At 62.7% G+C, this 17338-nt stretch overlaps 1 pseudogene; it reads right to left on the bottom strand.

Moving 5' to 3' along the window:
• Positions 1 to 282: 282 nt before the first annotated feature.
• LOC142076273 (scavenger receptor cysteine-rich type 1 protein M130-like) lies at positions 283 to 15418 on the bottom strand (annotated as a pseudogene).
• Positions 15419 to 17338: the final 1920 nt, after the last annotated feature.

The following is a 17338-nucleotide window of genomic DNA, read 5'->3' as shown; positions in this document are numbered from 1 at the left end:
TTATTCCCCAGGGACCATGGGCTCTCGCAGCCCCACAGCCTGACCCCAAGCCTGCTGTCCCTGAGACGCGCCCCTTCCCTACCACCGTGTCCTTCTTCTCTGCGCCCCCTCATCAGACTCAGGGAGACAACCCGACACCTGGGCCTGCGAGCACCAGCTCTGGGTCAAAGCCCTCACAGACTTTTCATAAGAACAAATATGGATGCACCATGTAAAAATGGGAATAAAGATAGAGGAAACACCAGGCGGTTTCTGCTGCCCATGGCACAGGGAGATGTTTCACAGCTCACAGCTCTCCCAGCTGCACAGACCTCTCCTCCCTCCTGGCGGCACCCAGCGGCACAGCAGAGATGGGCTCTGCTGGCCTGGGGCTCAGGGACGGTTGCGTAGCAAGCTCTGGTGTCACAGCCTTTGTGTCCTCACGGGGATGCGCCAGAGACACCTCTTCAGCATCGTCATAGCCCATGCTCCCCAGGGTCAGGGATGAGGTGTCTCCTTCAGCTCCAGGGACCCCGTCACTTCTCCGGGAGCACAGGCTACCCCCTGCAAGCAGCAAGGCAGGACACTGCAGTTCGTCCCATGGGGTCTGTACATCACCTTCCTCCCTGCTCCTCACCACATTCAGCTCCTTCTCCCACGCCCAGTCCCTCCAAGGAAAACTCCTGGCTCAGCTTCCCCCTTCCCAGGGGGTTTGGGTGTCAGTACAGTAGAGACTTGGGTGGCACCAGGGACGACACCCCAGGAACCACCAGCGCTCTCTTTCCCTCTCACCTCCCAGTGCATCCTTGGGCCCTGCTCCCTCCTCTGGTGCCCTGGGCATTTCCCAAGCTCCCTGCCCAGGGGCAGCATCATCGCCAGGGTCAGAAACCTCCCTGGCATCATCATAGCCATCTGCTGGGTCACCTCCGGGCAGGACAAGAACATCTGAAAGGAGAGGGGAGCTGGTGACAGGGAGAAGATAGGTCCTGCAGAGCAGAGGAGGGGAGGACGAGCAGGGACAGAGGGCTGAGACACTGCTCTTGGCAGCACCATGTCCTCCCCATCTCTGACGGTGACGCTCAGTGACACCCCTGTCTATCACATGTCTGCAGGGAGATCAACCCCTTCCTGCCTCCGTTACCTGGTGCTGATCCCAGACCATCCTCCTCCTCGGTGTTCCCAGGGTAGGGCTGCAGCTGGCTCGGGGATTCCTCTGAATAGGAGTCTGGAGAGATGCACAGCGGGGGTCAGGGAGTGAGCCCCACTGCCCTGCCGCATGGTCAGCACCGCGGGGGAAGGGGGACCCACAGAGCTGGGGCTGCATGGGGAGGAAGGCTGGGAATTGACCCTGCTCCCCTGGGACAAACACTGTCTCAAAGCTGCTCCCAGAGCTGCCCTAGGACAGCCCTTTCCCTCCCTCCTTGGGTGCCACATTGGGTGCAGGGGCAGGAAGAGAGGGGCTGTCCAGCTGGTTGGGGGAAGCTCCTCTCCCGGGCCCAGGACCTGGATTCTCTCCAGCGCTGCAGGAACCATGGGCTGGGGGGCTTCAGGGGATCAGCTCTGGTTGGGGCCAGGGGAAAGGGTCCTGCAGATGCGCCTCCCGCTCGGGGAGGACCCCCACCCACCTGAGCGACCAAACCTTTCCTGCTTCTCCCACGCTGGGCTGTAACCGATCTCCTCATACACAGCCTCGGGGAAGAGCTCCTGAGCTCTCCTGGAGCCTGTGGACAGAGACAGGGCTGGCCCAGGGAAAGGCAGCGGGGGATGGGACCCCACTCTGCTCCCCCAAACCTGTTCCTTTGGCCAGCCCAGGACTGATCCGACAGCACAGCCCAAATGTGCTGTCCAGGCACATCCCCAGTGAGGGCAACGTTGCTGTGGAGATTATCTGGGGCAGCATCACCCTTGCATCATCCTTTCGGAGACAGCGCTCATGCCCCTCTGGCCCCTGGGTCCTGCCTCCCTTGTCTGACCCCGGAGCAGCTCCCATGTCTCCTCTCCACCTGGAGCTGCCCCCTATCTGCCCCATGGGTCTATAGCAGGGCCCCTGTCCTGCCGGGTGGTGGGCAGGGCTGGGCAGAGGGACAGCCTGGGGGCCTGACACCACGGAGATGGACCCTACTGCCTCACGCTCCTCCTGTTCTCTCCCGTGCCCCAGAGCCCCCTCCAGCACTACGCAGAGCGCTGCCAGCCTCGGCCATCCCCACTCTGCCATTTCCCTGCTCGCCCCATCGCGAGCTCCCCCCGCCTCCGGGCTCTCTCCACCCCTTGCTGCTCGTGCCCCACAGCCAGGCAGTCAGTGGGGTGGTGCCTGAGGCAGATGGCAGCACACAGCCTCATCCCCCCAGCCCTGCCTGTGCCTGACAGCCCGCAGCACCCCACAGCCCTTCCAGCAGGCTTCTCCCCCTGGCACCGCTGTGGAAGGACCCACCTCTGCGCCCAGTCCTGGCACGGAGCACTTGCCCAGCCAGGAAGGCCAGGAGCAGGCAGAGGAGGGCCCCCAGGATGATGCAGATGATGACGGGCACTGAGACTCTCCCGCTGCTGCTCAAACGGCCCCGGGTGGGATCTGCATGGGCAAGAACATGGAAGGGGCAGCACCAGGCCTGGAGAGGTGGGGGCAGCCCCACTCCTGACTCCCATCACACACGGCAGCAGGGGGTGCAGAGCCCCAGGGGTGAGTGATGGGGAAGCTTCCACCCTGCTGAGCAAACTAAAACCCTCCCCAACCCCCACCACCCCCCCAGTGCCTCCTCCTGGGAGTTTCACACCCCAGCAAGGAGCCCCTTCCATCCAGCTGTGGGGCACAGCCTGGCCCCAGCGGGAGGACAAATTACCTGCTCGGGGTGGGGATGCTGTTGTCCTGGGTGTAGCTGCAGAGGAGGAAAAGGAGAGCTGGGCTGAGAGGGTGGGGGTGTGGGTACCGGGGAGCCTCCCCCCCAACACACTGTGTGTGTGTCTGTAGATGTCCCTGGCACATCCCACCCAAATTGCCCCTCTGGTAGTGCTAGAAAGGGAGGCCGGGACAGGGTCCAGCGCCGCTGCTCTGGGCAGCAGGCAGGATGGCACAGGCAGCCCAGGGCATAGCCCTGGGGCTGCAGGGCCCCATGGGCAGTGGCCGGAGGACACCCAGTCCCACCACGGCTGCTCCCCACCTGGTACCAGGCTCCTCACTGCAGGAACCTTCGTGCTCTTGGCAGGTCAGGGGCCATGCCAGGACCAAGCGGGCGAAAGGCCTTCCCCAGCTCCCTGCCAATACCCGAGCAAGGGGTCCCAGCGCTGCCGCTCACCTGAGCAGCGTACGGCCGCGTCTTCCTTATGCCGGCAAGCACCGCCATCCCCGGGCCGGGCCCAGCAGTCCTGCAGGGACGGCTCCGTCCCCTGGCACTCCACCTGCTCCAACCAGATGGGGCCTTGCCCCATCCCAAATGCAGCCTCCTTCAGGGCAGACAGCGCGGGGCCACAGCCCAGCTGCCTGCACGCCACCTCGGCATCCCGCATGTCCCAGGAGTCGTCGCACACCGTCCCCCAGGAGCCACGGTGCCAGACCTCCACTCTGCCTGAGCACCCATCCTCGCCTCCCATGGCGCGAATCTTCTCCCTGTCTGGAGAAAGCAAAGACCTCCCAAGGCACTGAGACAGCCCGCAGAGCCCTGCCAGACAAGAAGGGTACACAGGGGAGCAGCTCAATACCTGTGCAGCTCGTGGAGTTGGGGCACGGGGCCAATGGGGCCGGGGACATTTCTGGGCGTCCCCCTGAAGAGAGAAACACTGTAGTGAAGGGGCTGGTTGGGGATGGTGCAGAAGAGAGCGAGGCTGAGCTCTGCTTGTGCCTCCCCGTACCATCTTTGTCACGGCAGCAACTGAACCCCGGTCATTCAGCGGGCATGCGCAGGCCTGGGGGGACCCTGATTGCTCAGCCCCTAAAGGTCCCTGGTTCACAGAGCAGCAGTAGTGTGTCTGTGGAGGGGAGGCTCTTCTGAGCCCTGTCTGGTCTCTTCTGAGACCTCACCTGGGGATGCCTCTGCCTCCGCCAGGCGCTGCTGGCAACCTGGGTGGCAACTGCTGCTGGATGTGTGTGGCTGTGGTCACATTTGTGCCACCGGGGTGACATGGAAAGGAAAAGCCCCTCCAAGCTCTTTCTCTGCCTTTGGCTGTGCCCAGCGGGGAGCAGGAGCTGGGGTGACGCTGGTGCCCGAGTGGCTCAGAGTTACCTTTGCAGGTGATGTGGATCTCGTCTCGCAGGTCTTCGCATGACTGCGGGTGCCAGGGAGTGGAGGGACACTGCCAGAAGGAGCTGGTTTTCTCCCCACACTGCACATTATCCAGCCACGCAGGGCCAGACACCCTGCCATAGGACAGGCGTGTTTCCAGGGATCCTCCGTCCCCGCAGCCCAGCTCCTCGCATGCCAGCGACACCGTATCGGGAGTCATCGAGTTGGAGCAAATGCTCCCCCACGTCCCGTTGTAGAAAACCTGCAGGCGCCCGGAGCAGCCGTCGCTGTTCTCCAGCCTGAGGGCCATGAACTCTGGGAGGAAAGGCAGCAAGGGGGAAGAGGCTGGTCTGGGGCTGTGGGAGAGGGGACGCCTCTGCACTCGCCAGGCCCTCAGCCAGGCAGGGGCACGGCCAGCACGTCCCCCTTGCACCCAGGGGCAGAGGGAGGGCCCTGAGGGGGACTGAGGGTCCGCAGGACAGGCTCGGGCAGGAGCTTAGAGGCAGCCAGGGACAGCCTTGGCCATGCGCGGCTCTCCCCACGTCCTGGCCTCCCCGGGAACCAGGCTCCCACCACACCACCCAGCACAGACCTGAGCAGATGACTCCCGCGTCCTCTTTGTGCCCACAGTCGTGCTGCCCCCAGGGCCCGGCAGGGCAGTCCCAGAGAGCAGCTTCGGCCCCGGAGCAATTCACGGCACCCATCCAGATCTGCCCAGAGCCTTCCCCGAACCGAGCGGAGCCGGCCGCCTCCACCGCCCCTCCACAGCCCAGCTGCTGGCAAACGACGGCAGCATCAGAGAGGTCCCAGCCATCATCGCAGACAGTCCCCCAGCTGCCCTGGTAGTAGATCTCCACTCTCCCGGCACAGCGCCCGGCCCCGTTCACCAGCCGGACCTGCCGGCTCCCTGCAGTGGGGAGAAACCCCAGTTGCTGCCAGGGGCTGGCTGCCCACCCACCCCATCATCTGGGGGGCCCGGGCAGTGCCGCTCACCCCGGCAAATGACTCCCACGTCCTCCGCAACCCCTGCTGCCAGCGCACTCTCGGGCAGGGAGGTGTTGCAGAGGCTCAGGTTGGTCTCATGCCCTGCGCACCGGACCCCTCGCAGCCCTACGGGGCCCGTCCCTCGCTCAGGCTTTGGGGGGTTGTAGGCTGTCTCTGCCTGTCCGCACTGCAGCTGCCGGCACACCACGTTGGCCTCCTGCACATCCCACTGGTCATCCAGGACTCTGCCCCAAGTCCCGCGCTGGAAGATCTCCACTTGCCCGTCGCACCGGCTCCCTCCACCCACCAGCCGCAGGGATGCAAAGCCGGCTGACCCTGCGGAGAGCAGAGATGCCACGGCCATTGGCAGCACTGGGGAGCACGGCACCCTTCAGGAGCAGGGTGAGGTGGAATTCTCCGACCAAACAGGACAAGATTGGGCCTTGGGCCGACGAGAAGTGAGGGCAAAGCATGGGCCCACTCTGCAGCTCACACCCAGCTCTGCTGCTGCTGGGGGCACCCAGGAGCTCCTGCCTGGGTGGTGGGATGAAGCTCTGCAGGGCGCTCTGTGGAGGTGGGATGTGGTTGTCTGCAGCCAGGGGGTGGAGCAGAGCCCCGCAGCCCCGACCTGGATTCATCCCACAGTAGGAAAAGCCAGGAGGCCAGGCCTGGCAGTGGCGCTGCCCTGGGGGCAGATGCCTGCTTCCGTTCAGCCCTCAGCTCTCCCACGGTAGAGCAGTCAGTCTGAGCAGGCAAAGCCCTCCAGAAGGCTCCTGGGGAAGCAAGGGTTTCTCCAGGGAGAAATTCAGCCTGGGGCTGCTCTGGGAGCCCTGCTTTGGGTGGTCATGTCGCACACAAAGGGCAAATGGAGTTCATGCAGCATTTTCCCGGCACTCACCTGAGCACATGACAGCGGCGTTGTTCCCATGGGAGCAGGGTGAGGCCCCCAGGGTGGTCACTGGGCACTGTCCCAGGTGGGCTTCAGTCCCGTCACAGTGGAATGAGTCTCTCCAGACAGGTCCGGTTCCTCTCCCAAAATGTCCTCCTCCAGGAATGGACTCAGCAAACCCGCAGTTGAGTTGACTACAGAGAACGTGGGCATCCGAGAGATGCCAGCGGGAGGCACAGAGGGTGCCCCAGGTCCCCAACACCTGGACCTCCACTCTCCCCGCACACGCCGTGCTGCCGTTCACCAGCCTGAACCCTGTGTACTCTGGGGACAGAGGAGGAGAACTGAGGGTGGACCGGTGCTCTTGTACCCTCGGTAGCTGGCGGAGCGGCCAGCGGGACAGCATGCCTTTCTTCTCCTTCTGCCCTATTCTCATGCTGCAGACAACCCATCACCCCTTCTGTCCTCGTGCCCGGCCCAGCACGGTCCTTGCTCTGTTTCCCACCCTGGGGTTCAGCACCCCACCCTGAGTCCTTACGTGTGCAGGTGACAACAGCGCTGTTCATGTGGGTGCAGGGCTGGTCCCTGGGGGACCCCCTGGGGCAGGAGGCGAGGAGGGATTCATTCCCCACACACTGCAGCTCTCCGGCCCAGATGGGACCCACCCCTTCTTCAAAGGGAGCTGGCCCAGCCACAGGCAGGGCCACACCGCACTGCAACTCCCTGCAGACCACACCAGCAGCTTTGGCACCAAAGTGGGAATCACAGACAGTTTTCCACTGGTCCCCGTCATGGACCTCCACACGTCCTGAGCAGTGGCTCTTCCCTTCCACCAGCCGGACAAATCCTGGAGAAACCAAAACAACTGAGAGCTTTCTGGCAGTTAAATGCCCACTTTCCCACATCACCTCCAAGCAAGCTGTGACCAATTTACCCATTGCGCATCACAGAGGAAGCTGTTGGGGGACTGTTGGTGACAAAAACACGTCCAGGTCCCCCAGCACCCTTTCTCTACACCATCACAGCACTCAAGGGCATGTGTCTATTGCAGACACACAGCAGACGCTGCAGACCATAGTGGCACCTTTGCGACCAAGGTGTGAGTCACAGACAGTTTTCCAAGGGTCCCCGTCATGGATCACTATATGTCCTTAGCAGGGGCTATTCCCTCTGACCAACCAGCCAGATCCCGGAGCAACCAAAGACCCCTGGGAGGTCCCACAGCCCTCTGGCAGTCCCCTGACCACATCCCACTTCCAAGGTGGCCTAAGGCAAAAAGCCCCACGACCACCCCAGCGGCTCTCAGGGGGTGCTGATGGCACAAACAGAGCAGGGCCCGCCTGCCGCTCCTCAGAAATCAGCCCAGCACTTGTGGGCTTGCTTCTCTCCCAAACCCACTGCCACAGGCACTGCTCAGACAAACTGCTGCTGCCCCACAGGTCTTGGGCTGCCCGGCACTGGTCCCTGGGCACTGCAGCTCCCAGAGCACTTGGGCTCCAGGGAAATGAGCCCAGGCGCTGTTGCCTGCTGCAGCTTGCTCTGCCCCATGGAGCTCAGGGCCAGGCATGAGGAACCTCTTGGTGCCACCAGAAACGTGCCCTGTTCCCAGGGGGGTCTTGGGCTGTGGGGCACTGCTGGTAGATGGGACATGTCACAGGGCAAAAGTAGAGTGAGGTTGTACCTGCGGTCGGTGTCTGTGCCAGCCTCTGCTCCGGCACCTGCCCAGCAAAAAGGTCCTCAGCCATGGCCAGAGTGCGCTGCTGGATGCTCATGTCCCTGGACAACAGCCAGGCGGAGGCCAGGAGAGTGGACAGAGAGCAACCCTGGGCTTACACGAGCTCCCAGTGCAAGGGCAGGCACAGGGGAGTGCCAGTAAATGCTGGCAAACCCAAAAGTGCAAGGCAGCCAGGGGCTGGGACAGACATGAGAGGCTGGGCAGCAGCTCAGCCCTCCTGGACGGGGCCATGTCCCCACGGGCAGGCTCTCATGGGGTGACCCTGGGAAAGGTGCCACATGCCACCCCGCTCCTCAGACCAGGCCAAGCGCTCCTCCTCTCCAAGCAACCCCTTTGATTCAGCCAAGGGACTTGTGTCTGCCAGGGAGCACAACCCCAAAGTAGCTAGCCATCTCACGCCCCTCCCCGGTACTGTGGGTGGCCACAGGAGTCACTCTTGGTGCCTCTGCATGGGGGGACCTGGCCCTTGGCACTGCCAGACAGGTCCTGGGTGAATAGGAGGAGAAAGATGGGAATCAACAGACAATGCAGGGCAGGGTGGGGGATTAATCTGAGCCAGTGCAGGGTCAGGCAGGGTATGGGCACCCTTGGGCAGGTTCCCACTGGGCTTTCCCGAGGGACCGGGACACCAGCAATGACAGTCCCAGCTCGGCAGTGCGACCGGCCACATTGAACAATGCTCCGGTGCCCACTTGTTGCTCCCTGAGGGCAAAGCCAGGTCTCTTCGCCCGTCCCAGCCCCACAGAAGGGGAATAGGCTCTGCCCTTACCTGAACACATCACTCCAGCGTCCTCAGCATGAATGCAGTTATGTTCACCCCATCCGCTGTGTGGGCAGTCAGACAGGGCAGATTCGGTGCCATTACAGCCAACATCATCCATCCAAATGGGGCCAGATCCTTGCCCAAAGTGTCCGTACTGAGGAGCTCCAACAGCAGACCCACAGCCCAGCTGCTTACAAACCACTGCCGCATCGTGCATGTCCCAGTCGTCATCACACACGGTCCCCCACTGGCCCTGTTGTTTCACCTCCACTCTCCCAGCACAGCGCCTGCCGCCATCCACCAGCCTCACCTCCACAGCACCTTCAAACACTGACACAGGACCAGTCAGGACAGCGCTGAGCCCCCCAGCACTGTGGGTCTGGGGGAACCCCTGCCCGGGTGGAGTCAGAGGTGCCAGGGTGGGAGCCCACTCCCCTCCAGGCTGTCCCCGGGGTAGTGCAGGGTCCTTTCTATCTCCATGGGCTGTGCAAGGCTGGGGATGCCCAGCTCCAGCCCTGCTGGCTCATTCGTGGCCCCACAGACTTTGGCACCCCAGCCTTCCTTCCACCCTAACGGCCCCCTGCAACCTGCCCCCAGCCCATGCCCACCCAGGGCACCCGCTCCTCCCCAGCCAGCACCCCGAGAAGAGACCTGCCCCCACCAGGACTCCCCCATGCACACACTGCTGCTTCTGCCCAGGGCCCCAAGCTCCCCTGGACCACAGCCTTCCCTGGGCATCTGCCAGGACATCCTCCACCCTCAGGCCTTTCTGTGTCCCCTGGGGTGCAACATGATGGTCCCAGTGAGCCCTCCCAGCCCACAGCCCCTCCTTATCCTTGGGCATCAGCCCAGCACTGCCCTTGTCTGGGATCCCCCAGAAGGTCACCTCTCTGCCACCCTGTGGGAACACACACCCCAGTTCCCTTGTCTCCACAGGCACAGCCTGCCCCCCCCCAAGCTGGAGCTCACCCCGGTGTTCAGCACCCCACCCTGAGTCCTTACTTGTGCAGGTGACAACGGCGCTGTTCATGTGGGTGCAGGGCTGGTCCCTGGGGGACCCCCTGGGGCAGGAGGCGAGGAGGGATTCATTCCCCACACACTGCAGCTCTCCGGCCCAGATGGGACCCACCCCTTCTTCAAAGGGAGCTGGCCCAGCCACAGGCAGGGCCACACCGCACTGCAACTCCCTGCAGACCACACCAGCAGCTTTGGCACCAAAGTGGGAATCACAGACAGTTTTCCACTGGTCCCCGTCATGGACCTCCACACGTCCTGAGCAGCGGCTCTTCCCTTCCACCAGCCGCACAAATCCTGGAAAAAACCAAAACAACTGGGAGTTCCCAGAGCCCTCTGACAGATTCAAGACCACATCCTGCATCACCTCCAAGCAAGCCGTGACCCAATCGCCCCCATTGCACATCCCAGAGGAAGCTGTTGGGGGAGTGTTGGTGACACAAACACGTCCAGGCCCCCCAGCACCCCTTCTCTACACCATCACAGCACTAGAGGGTCTGTGTCTGTCTCAGCACCAGGCACCGCTCAGACAATCTGCTGCGGCAAAAGGTGCCCTGTGCTGCCCGGCGTGGTCCCCCCAGCACTGCAGTGGGGTGCGCAGTTCAGGTCTGGGAGAACTGGCCCAGATGGTAATGCCTGCTGCAGCCTGCTCAGCCTCTGCAGAGCTTGGGACCAGGCAGGACCATCACCTTGATGCAGCCAGAAATGCACCCTGCTCCCAGGGCTGTTCTGGGTGTTGGGAGGTTCCTGTTAGGGGCAGATGTCACAGAGCACAGAAATGGTGCAGCTGTTCCCATGGCTGGTGCCTGTCCAGACCTCTCCGATGCCTGCTCGGAGGGCACGTCCTCAGCCAGGCACACAGTGCTCTGCCTGGAGGTGCACAGGTCCCAAGCCAACGGCCAGGCAGAGGGGCAGGAGACCTGCATGCCCCCTCGGCTCGCACTGGCTCAGAGAGTAACAGCAGGCACAGATGAGAGTCAGTAAGTGCTGCCAAAGCCTCTCTTTCATGGGGCAGTGCGGGGAGCCATGGGAAGGCAGGAGAGGTTGGGCAGCAGGTCAGCGCTGCCTGCATGGGGCCGTGTCCCCGTGGGGCTGTCACAGCCCCAGGGATGTCCCAGGACCAGCCTGGGCACGTGGTGATGCAGAAGGGAGCAGCCAGAGTCAAGCAGCTGCCAAGCTCCTAAGCCTCGCAGTGCTGGACCACACAGCCGAGCCCTGGGGACAGGCAGCCAAGGGCTCTGTGCCACCCTGTTCCTCTCCCAGGGCCCAGCGCTCACGCCCTCTGAAAAGCCCTTTGGATTCAGCTGAGGTACTCATGCCTGTGAAGGGGAATGACCCAGGGGGACCAGCATCTCATGCCATTCCTCCAAGGGGTGGAGTGCCACGCAAGTGCCCCCTGGTTTCTCCAGCACAGGGACCCCCAGCATTGTTGGCTGGAACTGGCAGAATGGGTAGAGATCAGTGGAGATCAGTGGACACCCCGGGGCAGGGATGGAGGATCCATCTGCAGCCCAAGACACGGACTGAAGAGGGGCTGACACACTGTGGCAGGGTTAGTTCACCCTGGGGTGGGCTCCCTCTGGGCTTTCCCAGGGACTGGGAACACCAGCAATGACAGCCCCATCTCGGCAGTGTGCCCGGCCACATTGGGCAATGTTCCGGTGCTCATTTGTTGCTCCCTGAGGGCACAGCCAAGGTCCCTTCCCCCGTCACATCCCCAAAGGTGAGGAACAGGTCGTTCTCTTACCTGAACACATGGCTCCAGCATCACGAGCATGACTGCAGTCATTTTCACCCCATCCGCTGTGTGGGCAGTCAGACAGGGAAGATTCGGTGCCATTACAGCCAACATCATCCATCCAAATGGGGCCAGATCCTTGCCCAAAGTGTCCGTACTGAGGAGCTCCAACAGCAGACCCACAGCCCAGCTGCTTACAAACCACTGCCGCATCGTTCATGCTCCAGTAGTGACCACACACGGTCCCCCACTGGCCCTGTTGTTTCACCTCCACTCTCCCAGCACAGCGCCTGCCGCCATCCACCAGCCTCACCTCCACAGCACCTTCAAACACTGACACAGGACCAGTCAGGACAGCGCTGAGCCCCCCAGCACTGTGGGTCTGGGGGAACCCCTGCCCGGGTGGAGTCAGAGGTGCCAGGGTGGGAGCCCACTCCCCTCCAGGCTGTCCCCGGGGTAGTGCAGGGTCCTTTCTATCTCCATGGGCTGTGCAAGGCTGGGGATACCCAGCTCCAGCCCTGCTGGCTCATTCGTGGCCCCACAGACTTTGGCCCCCCAGCCTTCCTTCCACCCCAACGGCCCCCTGCAACCTGCCCCCAGCCCATGCCCACCCAGGGCACCCGCTCCTCCCCAGCCAGCACCCCGAGAAGAGACCTGCCCCCACCAGGACTCCCCCAAGCACACACTGCTGCTTCTGCCCAGGGCCCCAAGCTCCCCTGGACCACAGCCTTCCCTGGGCATCTGCCAGGACATCCTCCACCCTCAGGCCTTTCTGTGTCCCCTGGGGTGCAACATGATGGTCCCAGTGAGCCCTCCCAACCCATGGCCCCTCCTTGTCCTTGGGCATCAGCCCAGCCCTACCCTTGTCTGGGATCCCCCAGAAGGTCACCTCTCTGCCAGCCTGTGGGAACACACCCCCCAGTTCCCTTGTCTCCACAGGCACAGCCTGCCCCCCCCCAAGCTGGAGCTCACCCCGGTGTTCAGCACCCCACCCTGAGTCCTTACTTGTGCAGGTGACAACAGCGCTGTTCATGTGGGTGCAGGGCTGGTCCCTGGGGGACCCCCTGGGGCAGGAGGCGAGGAGGGATTCATTCCCCACACACTGCAGCTCTCCGGCCCAGATGGGACCCACCCCTTCTTCAAAGGGAGCTGGCCCAGCCACAGGCAGGGCCACACCGCACTGCAACTCCCTGCAGACCACACCAGCAGCTTTGGCACCAAAGTGGGAGTCACAGACAGTTTTCCACTGGTCCCCGTCATGGACCTCCACACGTCCTGAACAGCGGTTCTTCCCTTCTACCAGCCGGACAAATCCTGGAGAAACCAAAACAACTGGGAGTTCCCAGAGCCCTCTGACAGATACATGACCACATCCTGCATCACCTCCAAGCCAGCCATGACCCAATCGCCCCCATTGCACATCCCAGAGGAAGCTGTTGGGGGAGTGTTGGTGACACAGACACGTCCAGGCCCCCCAGCACCCCTTCTCTACACCATCACAGCACTAGAGGGTCTGTGTCTGTCACAGCACCAGGCACCGCTCAGACAATCTGCTGCGGCACAAGGTGCCCTGTGCTGCCCGGCGTGGTCCCCCCAGCACTGCAGTGGGGTGCGCAGTTCAGGTCTGGGAGAACTGGCCCAGATGGTAATGCCTGCTGCAGCCTGCTCAGCCTCTGCAGAGCTTGGGACCAGGCAGGACCATCACCCTGATGCAGCCAGAAATACACCCTGCTCCCAGGGCTGTTCTGGGTGTTGGGAGGTTCCTGTTAGGGGCAGATGTCACAGAGCACAGAAATGGTGCAGCTGTTCCCATGGCTGGTGCCTGTCCAGACCTCTCCGATGCCTGCTCGGAGGGCACGTCCTCAGCCAGGCACACAGTGCTCTGCCTGGAGGTGCACAGGTCCCAAGCCAACGGCCAGGCAGAGGGGCAGGAGACCTGCATGCCCCCTCGGCTCACACGGGCTCAGAGGGTAACAGCAGGCACAGATGAGAGTCAGTAAGTGCCGCCAAAACCTCTGTTTTGTGGGGAACCATGGGAAGGCAGGAGAGGTTGGGCAGCAGGTCAGCGCTGCCTGCATGGGGCCGTGTCCCCGCGGGGCTGTCACAGCCCCAGGGATGTCCCAGGACCAGCCTGGGCACGTGGTGATGCAGAAGGGAGCAGCCAGAGTCAAGCAGCTGCCAAGCTCCTAAGCCTCGCAGTGCTGGACCACACAGCCGAGCCCTGGGGACAGGCAGCCAAGGGCTCTGTGCCACCCTGTTCCTCTCCCAGGGCCCAGCGCTCACGCCCTCTGAAAAGCCCTTTGGATTCAGCTGAGGTACTCATGCCTGTGAAGGGGAATGACCCAGGGGGACCAGCATCTCATGCCATTCCTCCAAGGGGTGGAGTGCCACGCAAGTGCCCCCTGGTTTCTCCAGCACAGGGACCCCCAGCATTGTTGGCTGGGAAGTGGCAGAATGGGTAGAGATCAGTGGAGATCAGTGGACACCCCGGAGCAGGGATGGAGCCCAAGACACTGACTGAAGAGGGGCTGAGACACTGTGGCAGGGTTAGTTCACCCTGGGGTGGGCTCCCTCTGGGCTTTCCCAGGGACTGGGAACACCAGCAATGACAGCCCCAGCTCGGCCGTGTGCCCGGCCACATTGGGCAATGTTCCAGTGCTCATTTGTTGCTCCCTGAGGGCACAGCCAAGGTCCCTTCCCCCGTCACATCCCCAAAGGTGAGGAACAGGTTGTTCTCTTACCTGAACACGTCACTCCAGCATCATGTCTATGATCACAGTTATGTTCACCCCATCCTCTATGTGGGCAGTCAGACAGGGCAGATTCGGTGCCATTACAGCCAACATCATCCATCCAAATGGGGCCAGATCCTTGCCCAAAGTGTCCGTACTGAGGAGCTCCAACAGCAGACCCACAGCCCAGCTGCTTACAAACCACTGCCGCATCGTTCATGCTCCAGTAGTCACCACACACGGTCCCCCACTCGCCCCTGTGTTTCACCTCCACTCTCCCAGCACAGCGCCTGCCGCCATCCACCAGCCTCACCTCTGCAGCCCCTTCAAACACCAACATGGGACCAGTCAGGAGAGTGCCAAGGCCCAGCTCTGCAGGTCTGCGGGAACGCCCTGGCCATGTCCGAGATACCAGGGTGGGGGCCCTCTCCCCTCCAGGCTGTCCCCAGTGCAGTACGGGGGTCCCTTCTATCCCCACACGCTGCGCAAGGCTGGGGGTGTGCAGTTCTGGCCCTGCTGGGTCATTCGCCATCCCACCACACAAGGCACCTTTGCCCACCCCAACGGCCACCTACCCCCTGCCCATGCACACCTCCACACTGTGCCCAGCCCTGCACAGGGCACCCGCTCTTCCCCAGCCCACCCCTCTTCCCCTGAACAGCCCCGTGTACCCAGGCCGGCTTCCCATGCAAACCACCTGCCCCCGCACCATCCAAACCCACCCCCACCCCCAGGGCTTTCCGAGCTCTCACCGAGACGATTCCAATGATCTCCCCACCCACAGCCCCTCCTTGCCCCTGCTGTCAGCCCAGCCCCTGCGCTGGGCCGGGCCCCCCAGGAAGGATGTCTCTCGACGCAGATGTCCCCGTCCCCTTCTCTCTTCGGGGCACAAACTGCCCTCATGGGGTCAGGGCTCCCCTGGAACCGGGAGGCAGGGAGCAGCACACAGACCCTCCGGGGCACCCCAGAGGTTGACAGTGCCCTGGGCATCTCTGGGTGCTGCCATCGCCAGCTGGGCCACCACCGGCTCCAGAGGCCACCACCGGCTGGGGAAGAGAGGGTCCCAAAAGGGTGTCTACGAGCGTCTATGAATCCAGCCCGGCACAGGCTGCCCGAAACGCCGGAGCCCTGGAAAAGGAGATTCTCTCTCCCACCCAGACAGGCAGGCACAGGGTCCATGGACTCGAGCACCTTCTGACCCTCAGCTCAGTAGCACCTCAAAGAAACCCATTCCCAGACAGATCCTATGACCATGCTGGCGCCCGCTGGCCCTGGGCTGTGGGACAAGGGAATGGGCACTTACCGCTGCACAGCTGTACCCAGAGGAGCAACCACAGCATCTGAGGGGACAGGAGTCCCTCTGTGCCCATCCTGAGCCTCCTGCCCTGCCAGCACATCCCTGCTGCGCCACGCTCCCTGCCTCAGCTCCTGGGGCCTCCTGGGGACAATGATGACAGGAGGGCAATATATCTCTGCAGATCCCAGCCCAGCTGCAGGAGGAGCCAATCAAAGCAGCAGGACCTTTTTAGACATTATCGGGAGCTATCTCCCCTCCGACACAGCCCAGCCCTCCAATGAACTTCTCCAGCGCCGTTCGTGACCATATATGAGAGACGGCTCTGCTGCAGGTGTCACGTCACTGTGGTGGGGGGCCCTCACAGGAGAGGGCAGGTTGTTGGGGGGGAAATGGGGTTTTCACCCCTGGAACCCTCTTGTGTTGACCAGGAGCACTGAGCATCTCCTACGCCAGGCCCATCCAAGAGCCCAAGGTGAGAGAGTCCAGCCGTCCCCGTGCCAGGGGGACCCGAGGGCTGGGATTGCAGCAGGGTCTGTGTCAGGAAGGGAAGGAAACAGCCCCTGCCCCTGCTACAGACCCCCCTCTGCTGGCAGCAGCAGCTGCGAATGGGCCTTAGCCCAGGCCAGAACCTCACCCCAGCAGTGCTGGCTCCCCCTTCCTTCCCTGGAGAGCCCATGGAAGACCCCTCCCAGGAGCCAGCGCTGGGACACGTCCCTGCCCTGGCAGCAGACGAACAGCCCAGAGGCTCAGACACATCCCTGGCTCTCAGCGTGTCACCACGGGGCCGTTATTCCCCGCCGGCGCATCGGGAGCCGCAGCCTGCAGGTGCACAAACCACAGCCCACGTGGCCTCACGGCGCTCGCCGCGCTCCCCCCGCAGCGCCCAGGCAGGAAGTCTGTGGTTTCCTCGTGGCACCGTGCCCGGGCACAGCCCTGGGGTGCCCCCGAGCCACCCCCACGCCGACTGCTCCAGCCAGGGCTGCAGGGGCTGCTCCTTCGGCCTCGCAGACACAGGGCCGGGCAGCTCCCATCCCCCAGGATGCCCTTGTGGCAGCACACGGCCGCTCTGCACCGAGCCCCACAGCCACGGGGTGCCATCGGTGCCACGGCTGCTGCCACCCTCCTCCTGCCACTGCTGCGTGCCCATGAGTTATACTGGTGGTGACCTCACACCCTCCTACTGCCGACACCGTGTGTACGAGTTACGCTGTCACACGTGTGCGCGACGTACGGACTTCTGCTGACCTTGTTTCTTCCAAAACGCCGCATTTGGGCATGGCCTAAATATTATTCTGGTGACATCAGAAGCACCTACACAAGCTATGTGCCAGCTCCTGGCCTATCAGCTACTCAGGCACCAGTGACAACACAAGCTCTTACACAGCCCCTGGCCTATCTGCTACTCAGCCACAGATGACGTCATAGCATCTGCCTCTCATATTGGCCTGCTCCTGGCCTATGGGCTATTCAGGCACCAATGACCTCATACCACCTACAGAAACTATGGGCCTGCTCCTGCCCTATCAGCTCCTCAGGCAGCAATGACATTATAAGCACCTCCACATGCCATGGGCCTACTCCCGGCCTGTGAGCTACTCAGACATGAGTGACCTCATAAGCACAGACACAAGCCATGGGCCTACTCCTGCCCTATCAGCTCCTCAGGCACCAGTGACCTCAAAACAACCTACACGTACCTGTCGTGGTTTAACCCCGGCCAGCAGCTAAGTCCCATACAGTCGCGCGCTCACTGTTTCACTAAATAGAAAGTTAATTCTGTCCCAGCCAAAACCAGTACAATGCCAGATGCCTGCTCCTGCCCTATCAGCTCCTCAGGCACCAGGGACCTCACAAGAACATGTACACCCATTTGCCATGTACTTGCTGTTGAGGGCCTCAGCCTCCGGTGACCTCACAAGCACCTAGAAAGGCCATGCACCTGGTCCTGGCCTATCAGCTATTCAGCCAAGAGTGACATCACAAGTACATACCC

The sequence above is a fragment of the Calonectris borealis genome, unplaced genomic scaffold (genome assembly GCF_964195595.1).
Source record: "Calonectris borealis unplaced genomic scaffold, bCalBor7.hap1.2 HAP1_SCAFFOLD_40, whole genome shotgun sequence".
Classification (NCBI taxonomy): domain Eukaryota; kingdom Metazoa; phylum Chordata; class Aves; order Procellariiformes; family Procellariidae; genus Calonectris; species Calonectris borealis.
This window is presented reverse-complemented; position numbering and strand designations above follow the sequence as displayed.